The sequence below is a fragment of the Macaca nemestrina genome, chromosome 15 (genome assembly GCF_043159975.1).
Source record: "Macaca nemestrina isolate mMacNem1 chromosome 15, mMacNem.hap1, whole genome shotgun sequence".
Lineage (NCBI taxonomy): Eukaryota > Metazoa > Chordata > Mammalia > Primates > Cercopithecidae > Macaca > Macaca nemestrina.
This window is the reverse complement of record NC_092139.1, coordinates 26,691,634-26,702,664: the sequence shown is the minus strand read 5'-3', so window position 1 is coordinate 26,702,664 and position 11,031 is coordinate 26,691,634.

Below are 11,031 nucleotides of genomic sequence, written 5' to 3'. Positions count from 1 at the left end.
TATCATCCAACAAAAAGTCACCAGGCATGCAGAAAAGTAGAAAACTATGGCCCAGAGCTAGGAGAAAAATAAATTAGTAGACCCAGAATGACACAGATTATTGAATTAGCTGACAAAAGTCTTAAGATAGCTATTAATGTTACAAGTACTCAAGGAGATAAAGGAAAACATGAACATAATGAGGAAAGACATGGGATGTATATGACTTAAATCCAAAGCAAATTCTTAGAGATGAAGAATATTTGAAATTAATCTCAATGAGATTAACAGCAGATTGGACATTGCAAAAGAAAAGATTAGTATAACATTAAAGACATGTAAACAGAAATTATTCAAAATAAAGCACAGAGAGAAAAGTCTGGACAAAGACTAACTGGAGGAACCTGTGAGACAGTACCGACAATCAAAAATACATACTGAAAAGAGAGGAAAGAGGGAAAGAGACAGAAAACATTTTTGAAGAAATGTCAAAGAAATTTGGTGAAAATTATAAAGCCATAGATCCAAGAAGCTCAGTAAACCTCAAAAAGAATAAACATGAGAAAACTACACACATTAAAACCCATCATAGTTGAATTGCTGAACCAGTGGTAATTGGGTAAAAAGAAGCATTATATACAGAAGAACAAAGATAAGAATGACATCAGACTTCTTAGAAACTACGTAAGCCAGAAAAAATACCATAACATCTTTAAAGTGCTGAAAGAAACAAAGCAAAGCAAAACAAAACAACATTGGTCTACAATTCTATACTTAGCAAAAATTTCTTTCAAAAATGAAAGTGAAATAAAGGCTATCACAGCAACAAAAACTGAAAGAATTCATCACCACTGGACTTGAACAATAAGAAATGTCTTTTCAGACAGAAGAAAAATCATACCAGATGGAGATCTGAATCTACACAAAGTGCACTGAAAATGATAACTACATAGGAAAGTATATAATATTTACCTGATTTAAATCTCTTTAAAAGACAATTGACTAAGCAAAAATAATAATACATTTGGGAAAAATAGTGAAATGTACAACAGCAACATAAAGGTCAGAAGGGGATAAATGGAATTATACTCTTGTGAAGTTCTTATAGTATTTGTGAAGCGTTATATCACTTGAAAGTACAATGTGGCCGGCCGCGGTGGCTCAAGCCTGTAATCCCAGCACTTTGGGAGGCCAAGACGGGCAGATCACGAGGTCAGGAGATCGAGACCATCCTGGCTAACACGGTGAAACCCCGTCTCTACTAAAAAATACAAAAACCTAGCCGGGCGAGGAGGTGGGCGCCTATAGTCCCAGCTACTTGGGAGGCTGAGGCAGGAGAATAGCATGAACCCGGGAGGTGGAGCTTGCAGTGAGCTGAGATCCGGCCACTGCACTCCAGCCTGGGCGACAGAGGGAGATTCCGTCTCAAAAAAAAAAAAAGAAAGAAAAAAAAAAAGAAAGTACAATGTAATAAGGTAACAAGTACACTAAAAGTCTAAAACAACCACGAAAATAACAAAACTAAGAGTTGTAACTAAGAAGTCAACAAAGGAGATACAATGAAATTGTAAAAATTATTCCGTTATTCCAAAAGATGACAGAAAAAGGAAAATGAACAGAAAACAGATAAACAAATAGAAAATAAATAGCAAGATGATAGACTAAAGCCTAATCATACCAGTAATCACATTAAATGTAAATGGTCTAAACATCTCAATGAAAAGGCAGAGCTAGATTGGATTTTCTTTTTTATATGGAGTCTTGCCTTGTCGCCCAGGCTCGATTGCAGTAGCATGATCTCGGCTCACTGCAACCTCTGCCTCCCAGGTTCAAGCAATTTTCCTGCCTCAGCCTCCTGTGTAGCTGGGACCACAGGCACATACCACCACGTCCAGCTAATTTTTTGTATTTTTAGTAGAGATGGGGTTTCACCTTGTTGGCCAGGATGGTCTCGATCTCCTGACCTCGTGATCCACTCGCCTTGGCTTCCCAAAGTGCTGGGATTACAGGCGTGAGCCACTGTGCCCAGCCAATAGATTGGATTTTTTAAAAAAAGGCAAGACCAAGTATATGCTGCCTAGAAGAAGCAAACTTTAAATATGAAGACACAAATAGTTTAAATGAAGAGATATATCATACCTACATCAGACAAAAAAAATCTAAATAATATCAGGCAAACTAGATTTCAGAGAAAAGAAGTATTTATCAGGGATAGATGAGGTCATTTTGCAATAATACAGGGGTCAATTAAGAGGACATGATAATCTTAAACACTTATGCATTTAATAACAGAGTTTTAAAATATATAATGGAAAAACCAATGGAACTGCAAAGAAAATAGACAAATCACAATTATAGTGGATATTTCAATACCCTTATCTTAATAATTGATAGAATAATGCTGTAGACTAAATGTTTGTGTCCTCCCTCCTCTCCAAAAATTGTATGTTGAAACTTGAATCCTCAATATGGTGGTATTTGGAGATGGGGTCTTTGGGAGAAAATTAGGTAATGAGGGTGAAGCCCTCATCATGAGATTACTGCCCTTATAAGAAGAAACACAGAGAATTTGCTCCCTCTCTCTCTGTCCTCATCCTGTGAGGACACAGAAAGGTGGCTTGTCTACAAGTCATGAAGTGGGTTCTTGCCATAACCCAACTAGACTAACACTCTGTTCTCAGAATTCCAGCCTCCATAACTGTGAAAAATAAATGCTTATTATTTATGCCATCCTGTCTATGGTATTTGTTATAGCAGCCTGAGCAGACTAAGACCAATAAGTAGGCAGAAAGTCAGGATTGTAGTAGACTCATACAACACCGTTAACCTTGACCTGATTGACATTTCTAGAGTACTCTACCCAACAACAGCAAAATACAAATTCTTCTCAAGTGTCCAAGTAAGATTTACCAATATAGGCCACATTCTAGGCCATAAAACAAAAATTCAAAAGTTCTCTAGCAAACTGACTAAATTTTTATTTAAAAAAAAAAAATTAAAGGATTCAAGTCATAGAAAGAAAGTACATTCTCTGACCACAGTGAAAATTAAAATCGAGGCCGGGCGCAGTGACTCATGCCTGTAATCTCAGCACTTTGGGAGGCCAAGGCAGACAAATCACCTGAGGTCAGGAGTTGGAGACCAGACTGGCCAACATGGTGAAACCCTGTCTCTAATAAAAATACAAAACGTAGCCGGGCATGATTGTGGATGCCTGTAATCCCACCTACTCGGGAGGCTGAGGCAGGAGAATCACTTGAACCTGAAAGGCGGAGGCTGCAGTGAGCCGAGATTGCACCACTGCACTCCAGCCTGGGCGACAGAGCAAGACTCCATCTCAAAAAAAAAAAAAAAAAAGTTAAATCAATACTGAAAAGATCCCCCGAAAATCCCCAAATATTTGGAAACTAAGTAACATGCTTCCAAACAAAATATGGGTAAAAAATAAATCAAAAGGGAAATCAGAATGTATTTTGAACTGAATGAAAATTAAAACCCAACATAGTAGAATTCGTGGAGGCAACAAACTAGGAATAGAAGACAATTGCTCCAACCTAATAAATAGCTTCTATGGACTACTCATAGCTAACAACATACTTAATGATGAAAAACTACAAAATGTCCCCCTAAGACCAGGCACAGTGGCTGATACCTATAATCCCAGTGCTTTGGGGGCTGAGGTGGGAGGATTGCTTGAGGTCTAGAGTTTGAGACCAGCCTGGGCAGCATAAGTGAGACCCTGTCTCCTAAAAACTAAAAAGAGAAAAAATCAGGAACAGTCCGGGCGCGGTGGCTCACACCTGTAATCCCAGCACTTTAGGAGGCAGAGGCGGGCAGATCATGTGGTCAGGACATCAAGACCATCCTGGCTAACACGGTGAAACCCCGTCTCTACTAAAAATACAAAAAAAAAAAAAAAAAAAAAAAGCCAAGTGTGATGGCAGGCACCTGTAGTCCCAACTACTCAGGAGGCTGAGGCGCAAGACTGGCATGAACCCGGGAGACAGAGCTTGCAGTGAGCCAAGATCACGCCACTGCACTCAGTCTCAAAAAAAAAAAAAAAAAAAAATCAGGAAAAAGACAAAGATGCTTTTCTCCATTTCTATTCAACAGCGTACTGAATGTTCTGGTGAGGGCAATCAGGCAAGAAAATGAAATAAAAGACATTCAGACTGGAAAGGAAGAAGTAAAACTATTGATATTTTATTGATATTTACAGGTGACATGATCTTGTATACAGCAAATCCTAAATAATCCACTAAAAAATTTCTAGAACCTAATAAGCAAGTTCAGCAAGGTGGCAGGATGAAAGACCAATATACAAAAAAAAAATTAATTGTATTTCTAAACACTAGCAATGAACAATCCAAAAACAGAAAAAGGAAAAAATAGAAAAAATAGAATTAAGAAAATGTTTCAAGAGCATCATAAACAATAAAATAATTATGAATAAATTCAACAATAGACGTGCAAAAGTCATACTCTGAAAATAACAAATATTGTTGAAAAGAAGGCCTAAATAAAGAGAAAAACATCCCATGTTTGTGGATTGGAAAACAGTATTATTAGGATGCCAATACGGCCGGGCACAGTGGTTCATGCCTGTAATCCCAGCACTTTGGGAGGCTGAGGTGGGCAGATCACCTGAGGTCAGGAGTTTGAAACCAGCATGGCCAACATGGCGAAACCTTGTCTCTACTAAAAATACAAAGATTAGCCGGGCATGGTGGTGGGTGCCTGTAATCCAAGCTACTCGGGAGGCTGAGGCAGGAGAATCGCTTGAACACGGGAGGCAGAGGTTGCAGTGAGCCGAGATTGTGTTATTGTACTCCAGCCTGGGCGACAGAATGAGACTCCATCTCAAACAAACAAACATATATATATATATATACACACACACACACAAATACTTCCCAAAATGATCTACCTATTCAATGCAATTCCTATCAAGATTCCAGCAGGCCTTTTTTTGTAGACATTGACAAGCTGATGTTAAAATTCATATGGAAATTGTCAATCTTGAGAAAGAAGAGCAAAGTTGGAGGACTCACTCTGTGAGCCCCGATTTCAGAACTTACTACAGAGCTACAACAAGCAAGACTGTGTAGTACTGTCATAAAGACAGACATAACTGAATGGAATTTAGCGTCTAGGCACTAATCCTCACATTGTGGCCAATTGATTTTCAACAGTGCCAGTACTCTTCAATGGGGAAAGAATAGCCTCTTCAACAAACAGTGCTGGAACGACTGAATATTCACATGTAAAATAATGAAGTTTGGCCTCTTCTTCACACCATACATAAAAATCAATTCAGAATGGATCATAGACCTAGAAGTACGAAGTAAAACTATAAACCTCTTCGAAGAAAATATGAGTAAATCTTCATGATCCTGGTTTCAGCAAAGCCTTCTTAAATATAACACCAAAAGCACAAGCAACAGAAAAGTACATAAATTGGACTTTCTCAAAATTAAGAACTGGAAAGTCTTCATTTGGACCCTATAAAAAAGGAAAGACAGCCCCACCCCACAGAATATTTGCAAATCATGCTGCAGGGTTCTGAAGTGAGTAGTGAACATTTGACTACCTATGAAGTGATGAGCCAGTTATTGGGCTATATCTGTAAACTCCTCCCCACCATTTATTAACCACAATAATCCTGTGACTTCACAATATCCCCACTTTACAGATGAGGAAACAGAGGCTCAGGGATGTTGTGACTTGCCCAAGAGTGTGATGCTGGTATAGATGGAACGAGGATTTAGCCCCAAGTCCCTCTTGTCTCCAGCTCTTTCCATCACCCTGTATTGCTTGTTGGAGAATGCCAAATGTAGAAGATCTGCAGCCTTGTTTTACACCAGGGGAAACTGAGGTCCAAGAAAGGAAATACTTCTCCAAGTTTCTGCTGCTGCCTCCTGCCTCTTGAATTGTTGCTGTTTGTTACCGCAAACTACAGGGAACCTACGCGATAAAATCTCACTCATCTGGGCTTATCTAATGCAATGTTATGTGAACAATATTCTATTTTAAAAGAAATGATTTGATTACTCTTAAAGTTGTGAGGGAAGGAATGTTGGGCAGTAGAAAGGACAGTCAAGTTTATAACCTGATGATATATGACTATGCTGTGCCTCAATGTCCTCATCTGTCACATGAGAGGGTTGTGCTTTACCCACCTCTCCCAGTGTTGTGGGGGCTCAGGCAAGATGAGCAATGCCACTGGGCTTCAAAGACGATGGAGTTGGCACAAGTGTAGTAATTGTTTTATGTCAAAAGGACTAGGGCTAAAATTGCTGAGAAGTAGAGCTCTTTTTGCTTCTCTCTCTCTCTCTCTCTTTCTCTCTGTATAAATTTTACTGTTTTAATTTATTGAGACGGCGGACATGGTGGCTCACGCCTGTAATCCCAGCACTTTGGGAGGCTGAGGCGGATGGATCACCTGAGGTCAGGAGTTTGAGACCAGCCTGGCCAACAGGATGAAACCCCATCTCTACTAAAAATACAAAAATTAGCCGGGCGTGGTGGTGGGCGCCTGTAATCTCAGCTACTCTGGAGGCTGAGGCAGGAGAATCACTTGAACCTGGGAGGCAGAGGTTGCCGTGATCCAAGATCGTACCACTGCACTCCAGCCTGGGCAACAAGAGTGAAACTCCATCTCAAGACATAATTAATTAATTAATTTAATGAATCACTAAGGATTGCTTATCCATTGTGGGCAAACGGGTACTGCTTAAGAGTTTGAAAATTTCTTTTATTTTGTATTTCTTTGAGACAGGATCTCACTCTGCCAGCCAGGCTGGAGTGCAGTGGCAAAATCATAGCTCACAGCAGTCTTGAACTCGTAGGCTCAAGCCACCACACCTGGCTGATTTTTAAAATTTTTTGTAGAGATGGGATTTTGCTATGTTACCCAGGCTGGTCTTGAACTCCTAGCCTCAAGCAACCCTCCCACCTCTGCCTCCCAAAGTGCTGGGATTACAAGCGTGAGCCACCGCACCTGGCCTGACAAGTTCTTATAAGTAGGTTTGGCAGTCTGTGAGAGCCTGGTTTGTTTATGGTGATGTGCCTTTCCCATAGCTAGTGCACGAGTCAGCAAACTTCCCTTGGCCTGTTCTTGTAAATAAAGTTTGACTAGAACACAGTCCCACCTGTTTGTTTATGTGTTGTTTGTGGCGGCTTTTGCCATAAAACAGCAGAGTTGAGTAGTTGAGACGAAGGCTGTATGGTGGCCCACAATGTCTAGAATATTTTGAGCATGTGACACGTGTTACAACCTCCAGAGGAAGTAGCCCCACTGCACAGAGGATAGCAAAGCGTTCTAATGCCTGCCACTAGCAGCGGCAGTCCAAGAATGCCAATCCACTGCATGGTTTGCAGGTGCTGGGGTTGCCAAGAAAGCCACTTGCACAGGCCTTGGATGGCACAATGCTTTATTCACCTAGAGAAGAGACAGAGCAAGATCAGCCTCAATAGTGAGCATCAGTCCCCCATGGCCAGCGGGTCTCGCTCGGGAACCAATGCTCACTATTGCACTCTTGCAGCCCCCCTTTTGTGCTGCAGGTGAGGGACTCTGTTCCCTCTCTGCCAGGAACACATATAGCAGTGGGCTGGCCAGGTGTCATACGGCACCCGTGTCTAAGCAGACTAAAGAAGTATACATCAGCCAGGCATGGTGGCTCACGCCTGTAATCCCAGCACTGTGGGAGGCCGAGGGGTGTAGATCACCTGAGGTCAGGAGTTTGAGACCAGCCTGACTGACATGGTGAAACCCCATCTCTACTAAAAAAATTAAAAAATACAAAAATTAGCCAGGTATGGTGACAGGTGCCTGTAATCCCAGCTACTTGGGAGGCTGAGGCAGGAGAATCGCTTGAACCTGGGAGGCGGAGTTTGCAGTGAGCCGATATCGCGCCATTGCACTCCAGCCTGGGTGACAGAGCGAGACTCTGTCTCAAAAAAAAAAAAAAAAAAGTACACATCAAGCCCAGAATAGGAAAAGACATTTCCAAGAGAGGTGATATACCCAGCACAGGCTTTGAGGGTTCTTTACTTTCCTGTGTGGAAATGTTCCAGGCCAGAGGCAGGCTCTTATGCAACCATGCAAGGGCCAGCAGGCTGTGTCTGCCTTTCCCAACATCTTTACTATCTGGCCCCTTACAAGAAAGAGTTTGCCAATCTCCAGATTAATGCGATATGTACCTCATCCCACAGAGATCGTGATGGCTTCTGAGTTATTGGGCTCTGAATTAATGAGGTTTCTGTGTATTTCCTAACATGTGCTCTTTCAAACTCTCAGATACTTAGATTGGGCAGTTCTCTCCTTTCCTTGGCCCGGGGGCCCACTGTGTCATTGTGGCCTGTCAGATCTGCATCTGGGCTCAAAGCCAGGTTACATGCATTCTGCTTCCCTGGATAGTATCTCTGTGACATTGCTACCCTGGAGGATTTGTTTCTATTTCAATTAAATCAGATTAGTCCACTCACGTGCTCTTGTCTTGGGCAAAGAGCCCTGAATTTGGAACCCAGTTGAAGTCTCAACTCCATCACTGCAGAACTGGGTGACTTGGGACAAATCAATTCTTGACAAGGGGCTGATGTATCAGGAAGGCTTAAGTATTTCCAGATCTCCCTGGAAGCCTCGTCCCCATGTTTAACATGAACAACTGCAATGAGAGACAGTACTGGGGTGCTTACAGGCAGCAGCTCCAGACTCCAATAATCTGAGTTGAAGTCTGGAACTTATTACCTAACCTGCTCTTTGGCCAAGTGACTTCACTGTGTCTTGGTTTCATCATCTGTACACTGGGAAGGATAATAATAGGCTCTATCTCATAAGGTTGTGGGGACTTCATGAATTGCTATTGCTCAAGTAACAAGCTACATATCTGCCAAATCAAGTTGTTTGCTGATACAGAACAATATGTGCAAACTCAGAGAGTGAGAGCCTGAGATGGGGCACAGCTGGACCCCATCAGGAGGTCCCGGAGTATGAACTGTGTCCTCTTAAGGTCACAGCTGTTGTAAGAAGATGCTGGAGAAGGACCCTGGCCAATTGCAGGAGGGTGGCCAGGCCTCAAAACCAAGTCCTCCCAGGAAGGAATGGATGACAGGAAATAGTTGAGCCTTTAAGTGAAGAAAAAGCAAGGACAGTGGGGTTCAATGGCTGTGGATGAAGCTGGAGCATTAAAATGGTTCTTGCTTTGAGGATAAAACTGGGCCAAGAGATGGATGTTCCAGTGAGGAGGGCTTCTGTCCCATGACCAGGAAGACATGTTGTCCCACCGAGGCTGGCTGACCCTTCACAGCTCGGGTGCTATGAGGAGCTTCTTGGTTAAGGTGCAGAATGGGATGAGATGAAGCATATAAGGCCCCTCCCAGATCCAATAGTCCAGACTAATGTTTCTGTTGGCTTTGAGATTGGACTGCTGATAAGTGTGGTAGGAACAAAGCCATTGCTATTTTAACATTCCAAACTTTGAAGCTTGCCAAGAACTTTATAAAGAGTGTCTGCTCAGATTTCCCAGGCCGTCTCCTGATGAAGGGCTCAGTGGCTTGACATTGCTATGAGACCCTCCCTGCTTCCTCCCATGTATTATGACACAGGGATGGTGGTGACAGCTCCTGGCAAGGTCAGGAGTCAGCTCAGCCTGGCACGTCATGGGAAAGCAATTTATTTGAGAGCTGTCATTGCTTAAGAACCCAAAGTAGGTAGGACCTCCAAACTCTCTTTTGATATTTGCCATGGTTGCCTTTGAAATCTCAAAAAGACCATCCAGACCTGGCCCCTAGTTTACCCGGAATGCAGCAGCGTCTGGACTTTATTTGAATGGCCTGCAAGTCTGTAAAGTCCTAGTGGTAGATTTCTTATCTCCTCAGCCAAAACAAGGACGGAGAGTTCTGGTTATAAGGCAATAAAGTTTATTAGGCTCTGGGATTGCATTATAGTATGACCTGTTACACACTGTTTCAGATATGCTGTGGTTCCAGTCAAGCTCTCCCCACTGCCATCTACCTGGCCAACAATGGAACAGACTGGTAGTGAACTCCTGGTCCCTGGAGGCAGCAAAAGAAGCCACTTACCGGGGAAGTACGTTACAGAGGGTATCCTGCAGACTCAAATAGAAGAGAGGCTGCAAACTCCAATGCCTATAAAGGCTGAGAAGGCAGTGAGGAGGAGGGAATTTGGACCACTCGGACAGGAGAGACAGACGGTGTGCCTGCCTCTGCAGCCACTGCTCAGGTCAACCAGGTGCTGGCATGCAGGATTGCATCGCCAGATTGTCCGATTTTTCTAAGAGGAAGCTGAAAACCTAGGTTTGTATGTAAGAATCTCTCGATTTTAAATGTTGGAAACTAATTTGGATCTTTCTGGAACACTAGTTTGCCACTTTTGCAAGTAGAATTACTCTCTGATGAGTATCTAGGGCAGGAATCTGCGTAGCTGACCGCGGTCTCAGTAAGAACCCCTTGTTCTAAGAAGAATCTGCTGGTCTTGAATCAGAGTCTGTAGCTTTCTTTAAGTTAATCCTGGCCCACCACCTGCAGCCTTGTGTGGAGACATTGGCCTGAGGGTGAAGGGGCCTTGGTTCTGGTCCCAGCCCCGACACTGATGACCTGTGTGACCTCAGGAAAGTCTCTGTTCCTCTCTGGCCTCAGTTACCCCTTCTGGAATTAGCCTAGAGGGTCTCTGGCCCCTGCCAGCTCAACCAGCCTAGGCCTCCACCTGGGAGAAACTCACAGTGGAGAGTTTTCCAAAGCAGAGCTGGTGCTTGATTTGGGGTAAATGATGGTTTTTTTTTTTTTCTTTCCTTCCTTTTTTTTTTTTTTTAAATTTAAGAGACAGGGTCTCACTCTGTTGCCCAGGCTAGAGTGCAGTGGTGTGATCATAGCCCACTGTAACCACAAACTCCTGGGTTCAAGCAATCCTCTGGCCTTGGTCTCCTGAGTAGCTGGGAGTACAGGCATGCACCACCATGCCCAGCTAATTTTCACATTTTTTGTAGAGATAGGGTCTTCGTAGGTTGCCCAGACTGGTCTCAAACTCTTGCC